This window comes from Hippocampus guttulatus, chromosome 1, assembly GCF_054856545.1.
Source record: "Hippocampus guttulatus isolate MCC_2025c chromosome 1, RoL_Hgut_1.0, whole genome shotgun sequence".
Classification (NCBI taxonomy): Eukaryota; Metazoa; Chordata; class Actinopteri; order Syngnathiformes; family Syngnathidae; genus Hippocampus; species Hippocampus guttulatus.
In genome coordinates, this window is record NC_141261.1 from 33529344 (window position 1) to 33552804 (window position 23461).

Genomic DNA, 23461 nt, shown 5'->3' on the forward strand with positions numbered 1-23461 from the left:
AAATGGTAATGGAGAACCAAACAGATATTGTGATCATAGATAAAGGGCAGAGGAAAACCATTGTAGTGGATGTAGCGGTCCCAAGTGATGGAAACATCAGAAAGAAGGAACACGAGAAACTCGAGAAATACCAAAGGCTCAGAGATGAGCTGGAGAGAGCCTGGAAGGTAAAGGTGACAGTCGTGCCTGTGGTGGTCGGAGCACTCGGGGCAGTGACCCCCAAACTAGATGAGTGGTTGCAACAGATCCCGGGAACAACATCGGACATCTCAGTCCAGAAATGTGCAGGATTATTATTATATATATACTGTATATAATCCTCGTCTCACACCTCGGGTGGTGTCCGTCCCTCATTCAGCTCGGGTCCTCTACCAGAGGCCAGGAAGCTTGAGGGTTCTGCGCAGTAACCTTGCTGTTCCCAGCACTGCACATAGGGATGGAACCCTCCATGCATGGTTAGGAGATTTCGGGTCTTAACGTCCGTGGTCTGAATCTCTTCCTTTGGCCACTTTATTATTCCTGCAGGGTATCTGATCACTGGCAGGGCATAGCTGTTTATTGCCCGGGTCTTATTCTTGCCATTGAGCTGGCTTCTTAGGACTTGCCTCACTCGCTGGAGGTATTTGCCCGAAGCCGCTTTCCTTGTTGCCAGTTCGAGGTTGCCATTGGCTTGTGGTATACCGAGGTACTTGTAGCTGTCCTCAATGTCTGCTATTGTTCCTTCAGGGAGTGAGACCCCTTCAGTGCGGACTACCTTTCCTCTCTTAGTCACCATCCGACTACATTTCTCAAGCCCGAATGACATCCCGATGTCGCTGCTGTAGATCCTGGTTGTGTGGATCAGGGAGTCTATGTCCCTTTTGCTCTTAGCATACAGCTTTATGTCATCCATGTAGAAGAGGTGACTGATTGTAGCTCCATTTCTGAGGCGGTATCCATAGCCTGTCTTGCTGATTACTTGGCTTGGGGGGTTCAGTCCGATGCAGAACAGCAGTGGGGAGAGTGCATCACCTTGGTATATGCCACATTTGATGGACACTTGGGTAAGTGGCTTGCCATTGGCTTCAAGTGTGGTTTTCCACATCCTCATCGAGTTTGCAATGAAGGCTCTTAGGGTCCTGTTCACCTTATACAACTCCAAGCATTCAGTGATCCATGTATGTGGCATCGAGTCATAGGCTTTCTAGTAATCAATCCAGGCTGTGCACAGGTTGGTATGTCGGGACCTGCAGTCTTGTGCGACTGTTCTGTCAACCAGGAGCTGATGTTTGGCTCCTCTGGTATCTGTACCAATGTCTTTCTGTGCTTCGCTCATGTATTGATCCATGTGTCCACTTATCTTAGCCGCAATGATGAGCTTCCATGTTGTGGAGAGACAGGTTATTGGCCGATAGTTGGATGGGACTGCACTTTGAGCGATCCTTCATGATCAGGATCGTTCACCCTTCGGTTAGCCATCCTGGGTGAGTCCCATCCCTCAGCTGCTGGTTCATTTGTGCTGCGAGGCGCTCATGGAGTGCTGTGAGTTTCTTTGCCAGTAGGTGTGGACCATGTCCGGGCCTGGTGCTTTCCAGTTTTTCATATCTGAGACTCTTTCCTGTATGTCTGCCACTGTTATGGTAACTGGGTTCTGTTCAGGGAGGTTGCTGTGCTCCTCTCTCAGGGTCACCAGCCATTGTGCACTGCTGTTATGTGCAACCTCCTTCTCCCATATGCCTTTCCAGTACCTTTCAGTTTCCAGTCTTGGTGGGTCAGCTCTGTTGTTAGGACCCTGCCACTGAGCGTACACTTTCGCAGGTTGTGTTGCAAACAGCCTGTTTATTCGTCTGGCCTCATTCTCTTGTGTACCGCTTTAGGCGGCTGGACAAGGCTTGGAGCCTTTGTTTGGCAGTTTCGAGTGCTTCAGGTATGGTCATCTGTACCTCTCGGGTATCGGCCGTTTCATCACACCTCTCTGGGAATCCGTCAATTGACTCACATCTTTCCGAGCCGCCTTGATCTTAGCCTCCAACCGTCTTTGCCATGGTGGGTAACATATCTCATGGCTTCCATGGTTGCTCTTATAGCCAAGCATCTCTAGGATCACTGATGCTGAAGCGTATATCAGCTCATTGGTTTCCGTGATCGTTACGGTAGGGATCGCCCTCAGTGCTGCATTCACTTTTTCCATGAGACTGGTACTGGTTTCTAGGTTGCCCAGCTTTCATTCTCGCCATGATCTTAGCTTTCAGGTCAGTTGCTGCCTCGCTCAGCATTTCATTCATTGGGGCTGGCCTCCCAATCTCATCATCTGCATTCATTGGGGCTTGCCTCCCAATCTCTGGTATGACCTCCTCCTCTGATCTGGCAGCCTGGGGCCCTTCACCATGGAACCTGCGTTGTACCTCATCAATCTCAAGTTGTGACAGCAGTTGCCGTTTGTGGATGTTGGAACACTGAGCTACTAGTTCTTTCGTGGTCAACCGTGACTGTGGGTTTCGAAGTAACCATTTAGCCCACATTCTCTGCATGTAACCCCTCTGACTAGGGTTGCTTGAGTAGTAGCATTCCAACAGAGCCATGTTATCGCATCTCGCCCAGCTCCGCTTTGTTCCAGTAGCCCATTTGTCATCAAGCTGCTCTGGTTCCCCAGCACCTGACGGAGACGTTGTTTGGCCGGGCGACGTCTGAGCCGGCATGTCATTCGTTTTATTGTCTCTCATCATTGTATGAGGTAGGCATTAGCGTGAAGGATCTTGCCCAAGGACCCACACTGGATGGTGTTATGTGCTCATTTTTGCCCCAAGCGGGATTCGAACCACCGTCTCCCGTACGCCAAACCGATGCCTTACCAACTGAGCTATCCAGCCGCATATATACATATATATATATATATATATATATATACACACACACACACACACAATTTGTGTGCTGGAATAGAATAATTATATTCATTTCAATAGGAAACATTACCTCAATTTATGAACTTTTCGAGTTGCAATCGGGTCACGGAACAAATTTGTATTTTGTAACTTGAAGGTAACATCACATTCTGATTTTTATTAGTTGCTTTGTAACTTTTCTTTTACCGTGTTGGTTTCCCAAAGAGAAAGAGGCTGAGAGAGTGGTGGGAAACAGCTGTCAGAATGGAAGAATTTTTTTCTTCGTCTCTCTCCAGTGGTTGCCATTATTAGTACCTGTCATTAAAATGGTTTAAGTCAATGACTACAAAATGATTACCATAATTTACGGACTGAAAAGCACAGATAATTAAAATCTGCAATACCCAAATTTGGTGTTAAAGCCAATTATGAGAGAGAGAGACAGCTGTTGGAGCAGCATACTTATTGAGTCGATGCAGTGATTTTAAATCAGCACATTAGATTAGCGTGTGTCACACAACTCACTGATACAACTAATAACGTTTACACAGATTGTCACGAGAAACAAAAGCAAACACGTTCACATGCACACATTGCGATGCAAAGATTAAAAAAAAACATGGTTGGGTGGTTCGAGTGTAGACTGGGTGTGGTCTAGAATCGATTTTTTTTGTAGTTTCACCAAGGATTAGTGGTTTCAGAATGAATGAATTAATACTGTAAACTGTATGGTTCTCACAAACTGTATAGGACTGTGTGGATTTTTAGCAAAGACGTGTGTGTGTGTTGTTCGAGCATAGAAGCGTGTCTGGTTAGAAGTGTTTTCGTGCGAAAGTCAACTTAAACTCATGTACATACAGTTTTAGAATGTAAACTGTGAGTAAGTGTCGTTGATGCATGTCTACTTTGTGCATGTGTCAATATTAATTCAGACTATTTCAACACTTTGGCAACAATGGAACAGGTGCAGTGTGCCAGCATCTCAAGAAAATTACATTGAACACCACCCTCTCGGCGTCTGTGTGTTTATGTGTGTGTGTGTGTGTGTGTTCGTGTGTGTGTGTGTGTGTGTGTGTTTTATGAGGCTTTGTCCCAGAAACAAAAGATGAAGGCTGAGTGGGGGCTGGTAACTGGGGTGCAGGAGGCGGAGTCATTCACCGTGAAAAGGAGCTTGTTGAGCGGTGAAGTAAGCAGGCGGCATAAGCAAGTGAGGTTGGGGAGTGTGAGGGCTTTGTGGGGGTGAGGTGAAAGGTGACATGCTGTAATTGGGAGGAAATGCGCACACACACACGGGCGCGCGCGCACACACACACACACACACAATGCTTTTGTGCACAATTACATAAATACAAGTGAAGGAGTTCAGTGTTGGGCGACAGTTTGGAGTGAGTGGTTAGCACGGGCTTAGCATGTGTGCCGAGTAGTCAAAAGGTGCTTTTACATTAGCCCTGTTCCACACAGAGACAGCCTTGCTTGGCCCCATATTGTCACTTTTTCATTAGATTTTTTTTCAGGGCCTAGCGTTTTTCAATGGAACCACTTTTCAGAAACATCTCAGAAGTTTGAAAGGCATTTTACCATTAGCCCTGCCTCACAACGAACGGCCTCAATTGGCCTTGGTGTTCGCTTTTCCATGAGCCTTCTGTTGGGGCCAAGCGGTTACAATGGAACCGCTTTTCAGAACCATCTCTGAGGTAGGTCTAAAACGTAAGGCTGTCATTACCACTGTCTGATTGGTCAACAGCGATGCAGCAAGGAACTCCACTGCACACGCCCATTTCCTTGTTTTAGACAGGCGAGACAGAGCCGGTCATCATAGAAATACAGCATATACAATAAATGTAATTGTGTTTTACAACAATGGTAAACCATATGGACAATGTCATATGTACTATTGATGAAGCTTGGGTAAAAATGTTCATTTATGAACTGCCCGCAGGTTCCAATTCCATTGTATGAGAGGTCCCCAGCAATAGCCAGCAGCCTTGCCGCTCCCGTGGCCTGATGGCAGAGCTCAACACTGCGACCATTATACTTGCAAATGCTCTCAATTTTTCAGAGTGTGCTGGAAGAAATTTCAGCCGATTGCTGAATATTCACACAGGAACTTCCCGGAACAGAACCAGGTCACCATAACAGTGACGGACATCCAGGAAAGAGTCTCAGATATGAAAATCTGGACAGCACCAGACCCGGCCATGGACCACACCTACTGGCTAAATAAACTCACAGCGCTCCATGAGCGCCTAGCAGCGCAAATGAACTAGTTGCTGAGGGATGGGACTCACCCAGGATGGCTAACCAAAGGGTACACCAGCGACGACCGCGAGGGAGCAGGAAATTCACATCCCAAAAACATGGACTTCCAACCCTTTGAAGATACTGACGATAAGCCATTCGACCCCGAGAACAATTTGGACCCGGACAATAACTTCTTCAAGAACAAACAAAGGGTAACAAACTCTGACTATTACCTGGATGAACAATTCAACACTAATATAAAATTGGAAAAATCCCTTTCAGTCATACACTTAAACAGTAGAAGTCTCGATAAAAACTTCACAAAAATCAAAGAATAGCTGACTAAATTCAATAAATTTAAAATAATTGCCATATTAAAAACTTGGCTTGACGATGATAAAACAAGTGAAATGGAAATAGAAGGTTACGAAATGTTTGCAACGAATAGGGAAAACAAAAAAGGAGGGGGGGGTTGCAATATATGTAGACAAAGCACTTAAATGCAGTAAAATCGAGAGATTGACAAACACAATAGAAAACCTAATGGAATGTCTAACCATTGAAATACATTATAAAAAGGCATCAAATATCATCATAAGTTGCATCTATAGGACACCAGGATCATGTATTGACACATTCAATAAAAAACGAACAGATAAGCTCAGCTACTACAACAATAAGAAAACACGAATAATGTGTGGTGACTTTAACATTGACTTATTAAACCAAAATGGACACAAAAAACAACTGACTTTATAAATACTATGTACAGCAACAGCCTTTCCCAGTAATCCTGAAACCTAGCAGAATAACAGTTGACATGGCCACATTCATAGATAACATATTTATAAATAAGATTGATCATAAAATGGAAAGTGGACTTCTCATTCATGATATAAGTGACCATCTACCTGTCTTTGCAGTTTTTCATAATTATTTTGATAGAAAAACAAAGTCAACAACTCACATATCAGAAATAAGACCAAGAACCCAACGCTCCATCGATGCTTTTAAGCAAGACCTAGAAAAACAAAACTGGACCGAGGTCTACTCAAACGAAGACCCAAATACAGCGTTTGAAGTATTTCAGTCTACCATAATCTCCTTATATGATAAACATTTTCCATTAACTAAAGTCTCCAAAAAGTATAAAGACCCAAGTAAGCCATGGATAACGAAAGGCATAGAAAACGCATGTAAAAAGAAAAACAATTTATATAAATTGTTTTTAAAATTGAGGACTGAAGAAGCAGAAAAAAATATAAGACCTATAAAAATAAACTAGTAAATATTATAAGAACCAGTAAAAGAGATCATTATCATGCAGTATTAGAGCAGAATAAAAGTAACACACAAGAAATATGGAAAATACTTAATCAAGTAATCAGAAATAGTCCTAAAAAAGTGGATTATCCAGAATATTTTATCAAAGGCAAAAATACAATTCTGGAAAAAACTGCAGAAATAGCAACTGAATTTAATGAGTACCTTGTCAACATCGGCAGTAACCTAGCAAAACAAATTCCTGATCCAACAAACTTGTTTAAAATAGATAGATACGTAGAAAAAAACTCCTCCACGATGTTCCTTACTGCGGTAAAACAAGAAGTATCAAATATTGTAAAAACTTTTAAAAATAAAAAGTCAACTGATTGCTTTAATATTGATATGACAATAATAAAGCAGATTATAGAATATGTAGTGCGACCTTTCACGCACATATGCAACCTGTCATTCAAAGCTGGTATCTTTCCATCAAAAATGAAAATTGCTAGTTTTCCAAAAGTTATTCCAATTTATAAAAGTGGAGAAAGACATCTGTTTACAAATTATAGACCAATATCACTACGACCACAATTCTCAAAAATATTAGAAAAAATATTTGCTCGCAGACTTGATAGCTTTATACAAAAACATGCGCTGTTAAGTGAGAATCAATATGGCTTCAGGGAAAAACGGACCACCTCAATGGCAGTTATGGAGTTTGTGGAATCAGAATCAGAATCAGAATCAGAATCATCTTTATTGGCCAGGTATGTAGAACACACAAGGAATTTGTCTCCGGTATAACACGCTGCATTACTATCATCGTAAACAACAAATCATTGAACCATTTTAGAATAACCAGTAGCAGTATTTGTAGTACAAGAAGAGTGACTACGTCAGTGACTGTTTAAGGAGTTAATGGCTAGAGGGAAGAAGCTGTTTAAGTGGAAGCAATAGCCACTAATATAGACAACAAAGAATTTACTGTTGGTGTTTTCCAAGATCTAAAAAAAGCTTTTGACACAATAGATCACAGTATATTATTGAAAAAACTAGAAAGATATGGCATTAGAGGTGTAGCTTATAAATGGATAAAAAGTTATTTAGAAAACAGATATCAGTACGTGCAGCTCAACAATAAAAAAATGAATCAACTGGAAATCACTCATGGAGTTCCTCAGGGGTCAGTGCTTGGTCCAAAACTATTCATCTTATATATAAATGATATCTGCAAGGCCTCAAAACAATTTAAATGTGTCCTATTTGCTGATGATACAACCTTCTACTGTTCTGGAATAAATCTGAAATAGCTCCTGACAACTGTAGAAAATGAATTAAACAAATTAAAAAAGTGGTTCGACAGAAATAAATTATCACTGAACCTGAAAAAATTGAAGTTAATTTTTTTTGGCACAACACCAAGCTAAAATTATGGTAAACTCAATTGAGATAGAAAGAGCATATGAAACCAAGTTTCTCGGATTAGTAATAGACTCAAAACTATGTTGGAAGCCACATATCGATAACGTAAAAAGAAAAATAGCCAAAACCATAGGGATCCTCTACAAAATCAAGGAAGTGCTAAATAAGAGAGATCTTTGTACACATTATACTCTTCATTATTATTACCATATATGACCTACTGTGTGGAAATATGGGGAAATGCAAAACAAACACACTCCCTATTCTAAAACTACAAAAAAAAAGCAATTTAAATTCTTAATAGATCAAAATATAGGGAACCTACAAATCCACTATTTATCAAATTAAATACGTTGACATTTTATGACCTAGTTGACTTTAAAATCGCCCAATTAATGTACAAAGCACACAAGAACCTGCTCTGCCAAAACATTCTGAAGTTTTTCGAAATTCGAGAAAGCAGCTATGATTTAAGACAGGGGTGCCCAAACTTTTTGGACCGAAGATCTACTTTTCGATCAACTAACCTCCCGGGATCTACCCTTACGGGCATGTGCGCGCACGCGCACACACACGCGCACACACACACACACACACATGTACGCCATGATGAGAAACAGCCTGAAACTGAGGCATGCGATGCACTTTTGCAGCCTGTTAACTATCGTAGCTCACACGTACCGTTTTAAAGTGCTTCCCTGGGCCCTCATAGATTCCTATTCTTTGCCCGTGCCCTCTGTGAATTGTACACGAAGCAAACTCTGAATGAGAATAATGACGATAAAAGATCGAGCGCAACAGCTCTGATTGCAAGCTGCAATTGCAGACTGCTGAGCGCAAACAAATTCTGGTGACGTAATCACGCGCCACCGTAAATTCAAGATTTACCTTCTGAATTTAATTTTTTATTTTATTTTTTTGTGAAAATGAGACTGATAGGATGATTAGGGTGCAGCGTACATTAACACAAAAAATATATATTACTAACATGTACAAAGATACACAAATGGTTGTTTGTTTTTTTTTCTCCTCGACACTCCTCGGATCTACTTGGGACCTGTCTTAGATCTACCGGTAGATCAGGATCGACGTAATGGGCATCCCTGATTTAAGAGGTACCAACTTATTCAAAAAACTCAAAACAAGAACAAACATCAAGCAAAGAAGTGTATCTATCAAAGGTGTTATTCTGTGGAATAATTTCGAAACGGACCTGAAAATTAGTAAATCGCTTGCTGAGTTCAAAAACAAATTTAAAAAAATAGTACAAACAACCTACATCAATCAGAGTTAAAATGATAAATTCTAAACATATAATAATATAAATATAATGATAAATCAGAACTAAGTTGATAAATAGAGAAATGTATGGAAATAGCCATTATGAATAAAAGAGAAAATTGACACAAGAGTGCCAGGGTGTGTATGTATAAAATCCCGATACAAACCAAAAGTTGTAAAAATATGACGGTTAAGGGTAAAGCATGAGCCTTTATGGAGACTTCTTTCTTCTTACTTTCTTTCTTTTCTGATTGATATAAAAATGATTTATTAGATATAAACACATAATACGGGGTCGGACTAGATAAGTTCCTTACTTCTTCCTACTCCCTTACTCCCACATAATAACTGCGTTGAATGATGACTGATTTCTCGTTCCTTTTTACTATTGTATCTACCTTATTTTCTGTCAAATTATTACTGTATATGTTTTATGTTCAATAAACAAACCAAACCAAACCAAACCAAGGGTGAACGATCCTGATCATAAAGGATCCTTCAAAGGGTGCATTCCCATCCAACTATTGGCCAATAACCTGTCTCTCCACAACATGGAAGCTCATGTCAGGCATCATTGTGGCTAAGATAAGTGGTCACATGGATCAATAGCTGAGCGAAGCACATAAGGGCATTGGTAGGGATACCAGAGGAGCCAAACATCAGCTCCTGGTTGACAGAACAGTTCCACAAGACTGCAGGTCATACCAACCTGTGCACAGCCTGGATTGATTACAAGAAAGCCTATGACTCAATGCCATATACATGGATCACTGAATGCTTGGAGTTGTATAAGGTGAACAGGACCCTCCGAGATGATGATGTGGAAAAGCACACTTGAAGCAATGGCAAGCTACTTACCTAAGTGTCTATCAAATGTGGCATATACCAAGGTGATGCACCCCCCACTGCTGTTCTGAAGCCCCTAAGCCAAGTAATCGCCAAGACTGGCTATGGATACCGCTTCAGAAATGGAGCTACGATCAGTCACCTCCTCTACATAGATAATAATAGTAATAATAATACATTTTATTTGTGGGGGCCTTTCTAAAAACTCAAGGACACCTTACAACAAGCAGCTGTATGCTAAGAGCAAAAGTGACATAGACTCCCTGATCCACACAATCAGGATCTACAGCAGTGACATCGGGATGTTATTCGGGCTTGAGAAATGGAGTCGGATGGTGACTAAGAGAGGCAAGGTATTCCTGAAGGAACAATAACAGACATTGCGGACAGCTACAAGTACCTCGTTATCCAACAAGCCAATGGCAACCTCAAACAAGGAAAACGGCTATGGCCAAATACCTCCAGCAGGTGAGGCAACTCAGTCCAGAAAAGCGCAGTGCTGGGAAGAGCAAGGATACTGCGCAGAACCCTCAAGCTTCCTGGCCTCTGATAGAGGACCCGAGCTGAATGTGGGACTGACACCACCCGAGGGGTGAGACATATATTTGTGTTTGTGTGTGTGTGTACATCCATCCATCAATCCATCCATTTTGCGATCCGCTTCATCCTCACAAGGGTCGCGGGGCGGGCTGGAGCCTTTCCGAGCTGTCTTTGTGCAGTAGGCGGGGGACACCCTGAACCGGTTGCCAGCCCATCGCAGGCCACACACAGACAAACCACCATCCACGCTCACACTCACACCTCGGGACAATTTTGAGCATAGGTGTCAAACTCAAGTTCTGGAGGGCCGCTGTCCTGCATGTTTGACATCTATGATTTAGAGTGTTCAATCTGCCTGCCATGCATGTTTTTGGAATGTGGGCGGAAACCAGAGTACCCGGAGAAAACCCACGCAGGCACAGGGAGAACATGCAAACTCCTCACAGGAAGGCCGGAGCGAGCCAGGATAGAACCCACGACTTCTGCACTATGAGGTTGACGCGCTAACCACTTGACCACCGGGCCACCCTACATACAAACAGAAACTTAAAAATACATGTACACATGAAATATACAGTATGTCATTACTACATGCACAAACTAAATGTACACACAATTGTCATTCGGTGGAGGGTAATAAGACATTTTTATTTGGGAAAGCAATTCTTAGATCAGCCCAGTGTTTTCCAACTGGTGGAGCCAGGGCACGTATTTCGGGTAAGAAAAAGCATACAAAAAAGCATCAGACAAAAAATAACAAAAAGTACTCAGACTAAAATGATCTTGTCTCATTTTAGTCACAAATGTACTTTGTGTGAAATTTAGGCTTCTTTAGATGAACACAAAGCTAATCTATGTGAGGGGAACCATGACTTATTGAATAAGTCACACTCCACATCCATCACACTCAGCACCGGTTCTCCTCAAGGATGTGTACTGAGCCCCCTGGTGTTCACGCTCTAAACATTTGACTGCTCTCCGACTCTTAATAGCGGTCCAGTTTGCGGAACGTTTTTAACATGATAACAATCAAACCATTCTAGGAAATGTTCTTTTACTCGAGCCACAAGCAATTCACTCTGAGCATGGAAATTGCCAGAATCGGACTGAGTAAGAATCGCTTCCTTGTTTTTCAAAGTCTCGTAGATTTGAGTCTTTCCGACTCCAGGCGTCTCCTGAATGTTTCGTACTTTGTTACCCGCTTTGTTTAATTAGATACTGTACATATCACTTTCCCTTCCATGGTCATTACTCCTCAATGTACTCCGCCCCCTCGTCTCAGACAGACAGCTATGGATCATTTCAAAGCGAAGAAAATGGATGACACGACGAAGAACAAATTTGCTGAAGCCACAGCTAAATGTATGGCTACTGCATGCAAGCCTGTCAACATTGTCCACAGCTCGACTCAAGCTGAAATCATTCGCATTGCGTCTAACGACTCCACTACGGATTGCCAGTGAGAGCCTCCATTACAAGCTGTGTACAGAGATTGTACGTAGCGGAGAAGGCTAAGGTACACCAAGCGGGAGAAGACACTATTTCGGGAGAGAAATAAGAGACTTGGTTGCTGAGCCTCTGGTGAATAAAGAGCAGGCATTACGTTGAGTTCGATGTATGCCACTGACGCGATTGTTACTTGTTTGGAACTATTTTGTGTGGAAGGTTTCAGTGTTCTGTGTCCATATAAATAAAGCGGGTGGAGCTTCTCTGTGTTCGTCTGACAGCGACTGTGCGCTAATGCACGTCGAGAGTTTAGCGGTGCAGTGGTAGCGACCACACTGAAAATAAAATGTCTCCAGTGTTGTCATCCAACCAAGTGTAGTCATCCGAAATGATGTCTACACAAAACCGTAGAGAGACTTCCGCGCAAGAAGGACCAACACAATCAACATAGCCTGACTGCTGTGTTCAAAGCAAACTTGAGAGAAACGAAGTATGCAACCATAGTTTAAATCCACTATAGGCTGAGTACTAGTTTACCTTAGATGTGCACTTTATAATGTTAGATTGCTCTATTTTGATTCCATAAAAAGAGCTGTTAAAGCAGCTGTTGTGTGACAAAATATTTTTTTCACTGTCGTTGATGGACAGTAATATTGTGTGAGAGATTGTGTGAATAACTGCTCCAAGTGAAAAATGTTCATGTTATTTCAGTAAATATTTGCATTTTGCACATAGAAAACTGATTCATGATTCCATGTTGATGAGAGCATTAAAATGGGGAAAAATAGAACAAAAAATATCAAAGGAAATTCAGAAACGATAAAAAATGCGTGAGTGATAACGATTAATTTTTTAGTTCATTTGAGTTAATTATGACAGTTGCAGTTTTAATTAGATTAAATATTTTAATCGTTTGACAGCTAGATATATCTACTGTATATACAGTATATATATATATATATATATATATATATACATATACATATAAACAATAATTACAATTTAAATAATTGTAATAGTAATTAAAAGTAATATTGTGAATATACATGTTCACTTTTAACTGCAAGACAAAATAAATTTTTCTGAAGTCAATGCATAATGGACAGAAAACTGTGAGCACAATACAGAGAACTGAACCAACTATGGGATATTTGCAAATATGTGAATCCATAGGTGCCGAACAGCTTGTATTCTCCCCACAATTTAGAGAACGATCTGTGCAGCAATTGGCAGACTCAACACTGGTTCAGTGCGGTAAGTAGCTCACGCTAATCATCTGTTTGTTTTTACATGCCTTGAACCTTCAAAATATCTGTGTGTTAAGTTTTTATTAGTATTGAAATACAAAGTACCATCCAAATAGGACACAGTCTGTTTAATCCTCATTAGAGATGCTTATGAAACACACACACACGCACGCACCCACCCAACACACACACACACACACACACACACACACACACACACACACACACACACGCACACACGTGCGCATTCACAAAATCGCATGCATTTGCTCACTCATCCAAGAGTTAATCTGAAGCTTTTAACTGTGCAAAGTGAGACATGAACGCTCTAATCTGCAGATAGGGAACACACAGAGTAAAATCATGCACATTTGTCACTGTCATCAACATTGTACTTCTTTAAAGCTTCTCTACGAACACGTTAATGTCTGTGGCTGTCAAAGCTAATGGTTAAGGATGCTGTAACTTTAAATGTACAGTCGTGTCAGTCTTACTAGATATTTATTTAAAATGTAATCAAGATAAAAAACATTTTTTTTAAAAAACAGCAAAAAAATAAAAAATAAAAACAATACACTTGCAGACAGTTGACAAGACTTTCCAGGAGTTGAAGCTCTAAGTAACTATTGGTTTGTATGCAAATAGTTTTATGTCCGGAGTGCATGCCCACTCAAGTGTGAGACTACCGTAAATTCCGGATTACAAGCCGCTACTTTTTTTCCCACACTTTATGACTCCCCCGTCATACTGAAAACAAGCGGCCACGAGAGAACACATTTTACCTGTGTTTTGAGCCGCGCAGCATCAGGCCTAAAGCTGCTAACGATGATCATTTTTAAGCGGCTGACTATAGAAATAATTTCATATATCTTTTCCCATTTATATGATTTGCATTATTCTATTTAAAGGCTAGTGGGCTGCAGTATTTCTCCTCGTAATTACGCAAATGCGCATCAAGATCTCTCTTTGTCTGGCCTCTTATTAAGTGTTTCAGCGTAATTTTGTTGTGCAAATGCATTTATCATGGTCATAAAAATATGGAGATTATTTTCACCTTAAGAAATGTTGCATTTTTTTTCTGTGGGGGGTTCAGCGGGGGACCGCACCCGGAGTCGATCCAGGCGGCAGGGCCGCAGAAGCAAACCCCCGCCTACTCATTGGCCAGCGGTTTATAGTACGGTGCGGCGCATATAATTACAAAATTGATTTTTCTTCATAAATCTGAACATGCGGCTCTTAATCAGGTGCGGTCTGTAGCCCGGAATTTACGGTAATCTATTTTTGGTTCTATATTCTCATGATTAACTACTCACGGATTTCCTTTGAAATGTGTCCTTTTACTCTTTACTGAAAATTTCACTTTTTCTTTTTTGCGCAAAAGCCAAAACCTTGTCAAGTGGTAAATTGCCCAAAAGCCAAAACCTTGTCATGTGGTAAATTGCCTCCATCTTGTGGCATCGATATGCAATTATACAACTTTTTCGGGGAGACTTAAATTCCTTGTTGACTTTTGCTCTTCACGGCAGGACTGTGAGCAACCCTTCCCAATTATGTAGAATTAGGTCATCTTCAAGTCAGACTTCACGAAAGCAAAGTCAAAAGCCAAACAGTGCAGCGGTGTTTAATTTCATTTTACAGGGGAAGTTTCTCCCCTCTATGAGCCGTTGCCTTATCGTGGTGGAGAGGTTTGCATGTCCTAATGATCCTAGATGCGAAATTGTCTGTGGCTTAATACCCCCGGCAGCGTCGACCATGGGAAACAGATCCTAGGTCAGTGGTGTCCAAAATACGGCCCGCGGGCGGTTTGTTTTTATTGGCCCTCAGCAAATTCCGAATATATAGTTGAATATGGCCCGCACATGGCGCTTGAGCTCAACTCTGTTGAACTTCTCAGTTTCAACTGCAGATGGAGCCAGTAACGGAAAAGGTGCTTCTCCACTAAACAAAATTAGGCAAAGAAAAACATTTGAGTCACCAGAAATGGCAGCACCGAAGACACGAAAGATAGCAAGATTTCAAACACGGTGGGAAAATGAATATTTCTTCAAAGAAATCAAAGGAAAGTGTGTCTGTTTGATTTACAATGAAGATTTTGCTGTGATGAAGGAGTATAATGTAATGAAAAAAACTTTGGACATCCTTGTCGTAGGTGATGGACCAGACAGCACGTTTCATAGACTCCTTATGATGAGAAAAACATTTGGATGTAGTTTTCCCTTGCCCGAATGTGGGTGACTGGGGGGCCTTCGGATTCAGGCCTCGAGGTGGGGCTCGCAGGAGGGGCTCGCAGGCAAGCACCTGGTGCCTGGGCCTACACCCATGGGGCCCGGCCAGGCAACCTATGTGAAGGCCCAGAGGGGTTGGGTGCCCTGTGAGCTGGGCCGCGACAACAGCCAGGACATAAAGACCATCTGGTAGTGTGTTGACTCCGGTGGCGGAAGGTTCCAACCTGGCCACCCGAAACGTATTGTGAACGTTTGCTGGGAATGTGTAGCAGAATCCAACCATGCATCCATCCATCCATTTTCCGATACGCTTTATCCTCACAAGGGTAGCGGCGGGTGTTGGAGCCTATCCCAGCTGTCTTCGGGCAGTAGGCTGTGTGCCCTGGCAACCTGTTTAAGGTTGCCAGGGCACACAGGAAAAAACATCCATGCTCACATTCACACCTAGGGACAATTTAGAGTGTTCAATTAGCCTGCCATGCATGTTTTTGGAATGTGGAAGGAAACTGGAGTACCCAGAGAAAACCCACGCAGGCCCGGGGAGAACATGCAAACTCTGCATAGAGACGGATTGAACCCACGACCTCTGCACTGTGAGGTCAATGCGCTAATCACTGGACCACCGGGCCGCCCCGTGTAGCAGAATCCTCTGTCAGAAAGAGTTTCAACCCCCACCTCGGGCAGAACTTTGCCCATGTTCTGGGGGAAGCAGGGAACGTTAAGTCCAAGTGGACATTGTTTCCTGCCTCCATTGTTGAAGTGGCTGATCAGAGGTGTGGCTATAAGAGGTAGGTGCCTGTAATGGCAGCTGACAGATACTGGCTGGACAAGTGGAATGCAGCTTCAGTGGGCGCTGAGGTAAAAACTTGGCCATGGGAGGAGTGCAGCAAGTTCATGAAAAACGACTTCCGGATGGCTTTGAGAAAATTCTGGTCCACCATCCGGTGTCTCAGGAGGGGGAATCAGTGCACCATTAGCACTATGTATAGTGGAGATGGGGTGCTGTTGACCTCGACACAACATTGTAAATCGGTAGGGAGAATACTTTGAAGAACTCCTCAATTCCACCGACACACCATCCATTGAGGAAATCCACAGAGTCTGGAGACTCTGAGGTGGGTTCTCCTATCTCTGGGTCAAGTTGAAGTCACCAAGGTGGTTAAAAAGCTCTTTGATGGCAAAGCCCTCGGGGTGGATGAGTTCCTCAGGGTTTGTCCTGGTTGACACGCCTTTACAACATTGCATTGACATCAGGGAGAGTGCCTCTGGATTGGCAGACCGAGGTGGTGATCCCCTTTTTAAGAAGGGGAACCGGAGGGTGTTTTGCAACTTCAGAGGAATCACACTCCTCAGCCTCCCTGGTAAGATCTATTCGGGGGTGCTGAAGAGGAATGTCCATCGGGACCTCGAATCTCAGATTCAGGAAGAGCAGCGTAGTTTTCGTGCTGGCATGTTCTTTGAGGGTGCATGGGAGTTTGCCCAACCAGTCTACATGTTTTTTGTTGGGTGAGTTTTCATTCACGTTTAGTTTCTGAGAAATGACAGTCTTTATGGAGAATACTGATAACTGCATCTGCGAGAAGCTGTAAAGGCCCCTTGCGCGCTGGCCATGTTTGGGTATTGGCACACTGGGATACTGGTAAATAGGAATATGATTTTTTTAGAAAATGAAGTACTGCAATGAAGTGAGCCGTCACCTTATCGTGGTGGAGGGGTTTGTGTGTCCCAATGATCCTAGGAGCTAAGTTGTCTGGGGCTTTATGCCCCTGGCAGGGTCACCCATGGCAAGAAGGTCCTAGGTGAGGGACCAGACAAAGCACGGCTCACAAGCCCCTTATGATCAATAAAATCAATGGCACTCAGTTTCCCTTGCCCGGACGCGGGTCACCGGGGCCCCCCTCTGGAGCCTGGCCTGGAGGTGGGGCTCGTTGGCGAGCGCCTGGTGGCTGGGCCTACACCCATGGGGCCCGGCCGGGCTCAGCCCAAAGAGGCAACGTGGGTCCCCCTTCTCATGGTCTCACCACCCGTGGGAGGGGTGAAAGGGTTCGGGTTAAATGTGAGCTGGGCGGCAGCCAAAGGCGGGGACCCTGTCGTTCCGATCCTCGGCTGCAGAAGCTAGGTCTTGGGACATGGAATGTCACCTCTCTGGCAGGGAAGGAGCCCGAGCTGGTGTGTGAGGCAGAGAAGTTCCGACTAGATATAGTCGGACTTGCCTCCACACACAGCCTGGGTTCTGGTACCAGTTCTCTCGAGAGGGGTTGGACTCTCTTCCACTCTGGAGTTGCTCACGGTGAGAGGCGCAGAGCAGGTGTGGGCATACTCATTGCCCCCTGGCTCAGTGCCTGTACATTGGGGTTCACACCGGTAGACGAGATGGTTGCCTCCCTCCGCCTTCGGGTGGGGGGACGGGTCCTGACTGTTGTTTGTGCGTATGAACAAAACAACAGCTCAGCATACCCACCCTTTTTGGAGTCCTTGGAGGGTGTGCTGGAGAGTACTCCTGCTGGGGACTCCCTTGTTCTGCTGGGGGACTTCAATGCTCACGTGGGCAATGACAGTGAGACCTGGAGGGGCGTGATTGGGAGGAACGGCCCCCCCGATCAGAACTCGAGTGGTGTTTTGTTATTGGACTTCTGTGCTCGTCACGGATTGTCCATAACGAACACCTTGTTCAAACATAAGGATGTCCATATGTGCACTTGGCACCAGGACACCCGAGGCCGCAGTTCGATGATCGACTTTGTGGTTGTATCATCGGATTTACGGCCGCATGTTTTGGACACTCGGGTGAAGAGAGGGGCGGAGCTGTCAACTGATTACCACCTGGTGGTGAGTAGGCTCCGATGGTGGGGGAAGATGCCGGTCCGTCCTGGCAGACCCAAACGTATTCTGAGGGTTTGTTGGGAGCGTCTGGCGGAATCCCCTGTCAGAAGGAGTTTCAACTCCCACCTCTGACAGAGCTTTTCCCATGTTCCAGGGGAGGCGGGGGACATTGAGTCCGAGTGGACCATGTTCCATGCCTCTATTGTTGAGGCGGCCAATCTGAGTTGTGGCCGTAAGGTAGTTGGTGCCTGTCGTGGCGGCAACCCCCGTACTCGCTGGTGGACACCAGCAGTAAGGGATGCCGTCAAGCTGAAGAAGGAGTCCTATCGGGCCTTTATGGCCTGTGGGACCCCAGAAGCAGCTGACGGGTATCGACTGGCTAAGCGGAACGCAGCTTCGGTGTTCGCCGAGGCAAAAACCCGAGCGTGGGAAGAGTTCGGTGAGGCCATGGAAGCCGACTTCCGGACGGCTTCGAGGAAATTCTGGTCCACCATCCGACGTCTCAGGAGGGGGAAGCAGTGCACCACTAACACTGTATACAGTGGGGATGGGGTGCTGCTGACTTCGACTCGGGACGTTGTGAACCGGTGTGCAGAGTACTTCGAAGACCTTCTCAACTCCACCAACACGTCTTCCTCGGAGTAAGCAGAGTCTGAGGACCCTGAGGTGGGCTCTCCTATCTCTGTGGTTGAAGTCACCGATGTGGTTAAAAAGCTCCTCTGTGAAAGGCCCCAGGGGTGGATAAGATCCACCCGGAGTTCCTCAAGGCTCTGGATGCTGTGGGGCTGTCCTGGTTGACACACGTCTGCAGCATCGCGTGGTCATCAGGGAGAGTGCCTCTGGATTGGCAGACCGGGGTGGTAGTCCCTCTTTTTAAAAAGGGGGACCGGAGGGTGTGTTCCAACTACAGAGGGATCACACTCCTCAGCCTCCCTGGTAAGGTCTATTCAGGGGTGCTGGAGAGGAGGGTCCGTCAGGAAGTCGAGCCTCAGATTGAGGAGGAGCAGTGTGGTTTTCGTCCCGGCCGTGGAACAGTGGACCAGCTCTACACCCTTAGCAGGGTCCTCGAGGGTATGTGGGAATTCGCCCAACCAGTCTACATGTGTTTTGCGGACTTGGAGAAGGCGTTTGACCGTGTCCCTCTGGGAGTTCTGTGGGGAGTGCTTTGTGGGGATGGGGTACCGAACCCCCTGATATGGGCTGTTCGGTCACTATACCACCGATGTCAGAGTTTGGTTCGCATTGCCGGCAGGAAGTCGGAATAGTTTCCAGTGAGGGTAGGACTCCGCCAAGGCTGCCCTTTGTCGCCGATTCTGTTCATAACCTTTATGGACAGAATTTCTAGGCGCAGCCGAAGCGTTGAGGGGGTCCGTTTTGGTGGCCTCAGTATTGCATCTCTCCTTTTTGCAGATGATGTGGTACTGTTGGCTCCTTCAAGCAGGGCTCTCCAACTCTCACTGGAGCGTTTCGCAGCCGAGTGTGAAGCGGTTGGGATGAAAATCAGCACCTCCAAATCTGAAACCATGGTCTTCAGTCGGAAAAGGGTGGAGTGCCCCCTTCGGGTCGGGGAGGAGATCTTGCCCCAAGTGGAGGAGTTTAAGCATCTTGGGGTCTTGTTCACGAGTGAGGGCAGGAGGGAGCGAGAGATCGACAGGCGGATCGGTGCAGCGTCTGCTGTGATGCGGACGTTGTATCGGTCTGTCGTGGTGAAGAAGGAGCTGAGCCAAAGGGCGAGGCTCTCAATTTACCGGTCGATCTACGTTCCAACCCTCAACTATGGTCACGAGCTATGGGTCGTGACCGAAAGAACGAGATCCCGGATACAAGCGGCCGAAATGAGTTTTCTCCGCAGGGTGTCCGGGCTCTCTCTTAGAGATAAGGTGAGAAGCTCGGTCATCCGGGAGAGGCTCAGAGTCGAGCCGCTTCTCCTCCACATCGAGAGGAGCCAGATGAGGTGCCTTGGGCATCTGATTCGGATGCCTCCTGAACGCCTCCCTGGTGAGGTGTTCCGGGCATGTCCCACCGGGAGGAGACCCAGAGGAAGACCCACGACACGCTGAAGAGACTATGTCACCCAGCTGGCCTGGGAACGCCTCGGGATCCCCCGGGGAGAGCTCGAAGAAGTAGCTAGGGAGAGGGAAGTCTGGGCTTCCCTTTTAAAGCTGTTGCCCCTGTGACCCGGCCCCGGATAAGCGGTAGAAGATGAATGGATGGATGGATGGAAGTACATCAAAAAACGTATATAGTGATCCCCCACTTATCGCGGTTCATGGGGACCCGGCCGCGATAAGTGAAAACCCGCAAAGGAGAGTTTGCTTTGTGTGAGTGGATGTGGATACCAGAATGTTTGAAATATCAGAATCAGAATCATTTTATTTGCCAAGTATGTAGAACACACAAGGAATTTGTCTCCAGGATAACACGCTGCATTAGTATCATCATAAACAAGGACATGACAGTAAGTATGGAAAAGTAAGTATGGAAGGACATTTCGTAATGTAAGTGAACTGTTGGGCAGTGGTACCACTCAGTGACTGTGAGACAATGTGCAAAGTATCAAGCAACGCTAAAGTGATCAGTGGTAGAATACAAGACTATAACAGTTGGACAGTTGGGGCAGAAAATCATTGAACCATTTTAAAGTGACCAGTCGCAGTATTTTTAGTTCAAGAAGTGTGCTATTGTGGAGATGTCCTTGAGCGCTTTAAAGTGTCTGGTGCGGTGGAGTATACATCAGTGACTGCTTAGGGAGTTAATGGCAAGAGGGAAGAAGCTGTTTACGTGTCTGCTGAATTTGGTGCGCATAGATCGGTAGCGCCTGCCTGAGGGGAGTAGCTGGAAAAGTTGGTGGGCAGGGTGTGGGGGATCCAGTCGGATTTCCGTGTCCTTGTCTTGATTCTTGCAGTGGGCAAGTCCTCAAGAGTGGGTAGGGCGGTGCCAATTATTTTTTCCACCATCCTAACTGTCCGTTGAAGTCAGATTTTGTACTTTTTTGTGTCAGCCCCAAACCAAACTGTGATGGAAGAACACAGGATTGATTCGATGAGTGACGTGTAGAACTGTTGTTGCACCTCCTGTGGCAGGCCATGCTTCCTCAGCAGCCTCAGGAAGTACATCCTCTGCTGGGTCCTTTTCAGGATGGAGTTGGTGTTGACCTCCTACTTCATGTCCTGGGAGACTGTGATTCCCAGGAACTTGAAGGTCTCGACGGTTGACACAGGGCAGTTGGATAGTGTGAGGGGCAGCTGTGGTGAAGGATGTTTCCTGAAGTCCACGATCATCTCTACAGTCTTGACCGTGTTCAGCCCTAGGTTGTGTCGGCTGGACCAGAGCTCCAGCTGCTCCACTTGTTGTCAGTATGCAGACTCGTCGCCGTCTTTGATGAGACCGATGACCGTGTGTCATCTGCGAACTTTATGAGTTTGACAGCTGGGTTTGTTGAGGTGCAATCGTTCGTGTAGAGGGAGAAGAGCAGTGGAGAGAGGACGCATCCCTGTGGGGCTCCAGTGCTCGTGGTGCGTGTTGATGATGTTGTTCTTCCCAGTCTCACCTGTTGTGTCCGTCCCGGTAGGAAGCTGAGGATCCACTGGCAGATCGTAGGGGACACAGCGAGCTGGAGAAGTTTGGGGGTGAGGAGTTCCGGGTGATGGTGTTGAACGCAGAGCTGAAATCCACAAACAGGATCCTTGCATAGGTCCCTGTGCTGTCGAGGTGCTCGAGGATGTAGTGCAGGCCGATGTTGACTGCGTCCTCCACAGACCTGTTTGCCCGGTAGGAAAATTGAAGAGGGTCCAGCAGGGGTCTGGTGACGTTCTTTTGGTGGTTCAGCAAAAGGCGTTCAAAGGACTTCATGACCACAGACGTCAGAGCGACAGGCCTGTAGTCGTTCAGTTCCGATGTTGCCGGTTTCTTGGGAACTGGGATGATGGTAGACTGTTTGAAGCAGGATGGGACCTCACACAGCTCCAGGGATCTGTTGAAGATTTGTGTGAAGACTGGAGCCAGCTGGTCAGCGCAGACTTTCAGGCAGGAGGGGGACACTTTGTCGGGCCCCGCAGCTTTCTTGATCTTCTGCTGCTTGAAGAGCCGTCTCACGTGGATCTGTAGTGGAGAAAAAGAGGGTGGGGGGGGGGGGGTAGATAGAGTAGTTTCTGGTAAAGGTGTGTGTGTGTGTGTGTGTGTGAGAAATGGGGGTATCCTTTTCAAATCGGCAGAAAAACATGTTTAGTTCATCATCAAGACCCTTATTGTTCACTATAGTTTGTGATTGCTTTCAGGCCATTCCATACAGATGCAGAGTCGTTAGCAGAGAACTAGTTTTTCAGCCCCTCTGCATAGCTTCTCTTCGCGATGTTAATTTCCTTTGTCATTGGTTTCGGGCGTGTTTGTACAGTGCCCGATCTCCACCTCTTTCTCTTTCCTGAGTTGCCTGAGTTTGGGAGTAAACCATGGCTTGTTATTGTTGAAGGAGCGGAAGGACTTCGTTCGTACACACATGTCCTCACAGAAACTGATGTATGAATTTACAATATCTGTGTATTCATCCAGTGTGCCCATTGAAGTTTCAAAGACGCCCCAATCAGTGCAGTCTAAGCATTCTTGTCGAGCTAGCTTTGCTTCATCAGTCCATTTCTTCACAGTCTTAACAACCGGTTTAACACATTTGAGTTTTTGTCTGTATGTAGGTATTAGTTAGTTAGTTAGTTAGTTCCGCCCGCTCCTATTTGGAACATTGGGCGACGAGCCTCCTCCATTTGTTCCGGTCGCTGGCGACCTTTCTTGCTCCATGCCAGCTGACACCCATCTCACTGAGGTCTTCTTTGGCAGTCTGTCGCCACGTCTTCTTTGGCCTACCTCTCTTCCTCTTTCCACCCTCTGGCATCCAGTCCATGGCCACACTTGCTGGTCTCTCTCTTGGCAGCCGGAGTACGTGGCCGATCATTTTCCTTCTCCTTTCAGAGACAATGTCTGACAGTTCAGCCACTCCTGCCCTCTTCATCACCTCCTCGTTGGTGATGTGGTCTCTCCATGAGATCCTCAGGATGGATCTCAGGCAACGCCGATGAAAGACATCTAACTTGTTGGTAATGTTGGCTGTCTTCATCCATGTCTCACAGGCGTAAATCGCTGTTGGGATAACCACTGACATATAGAGGCGTAGCTTGGTGGTCGTAGTGATGGCTTTCGATGACCAGATGTTGCGGAGGCGTTGGAACACTCCCGCAGCTTTACCAAGTCTACTGTTGACGTCTTTCTCCAC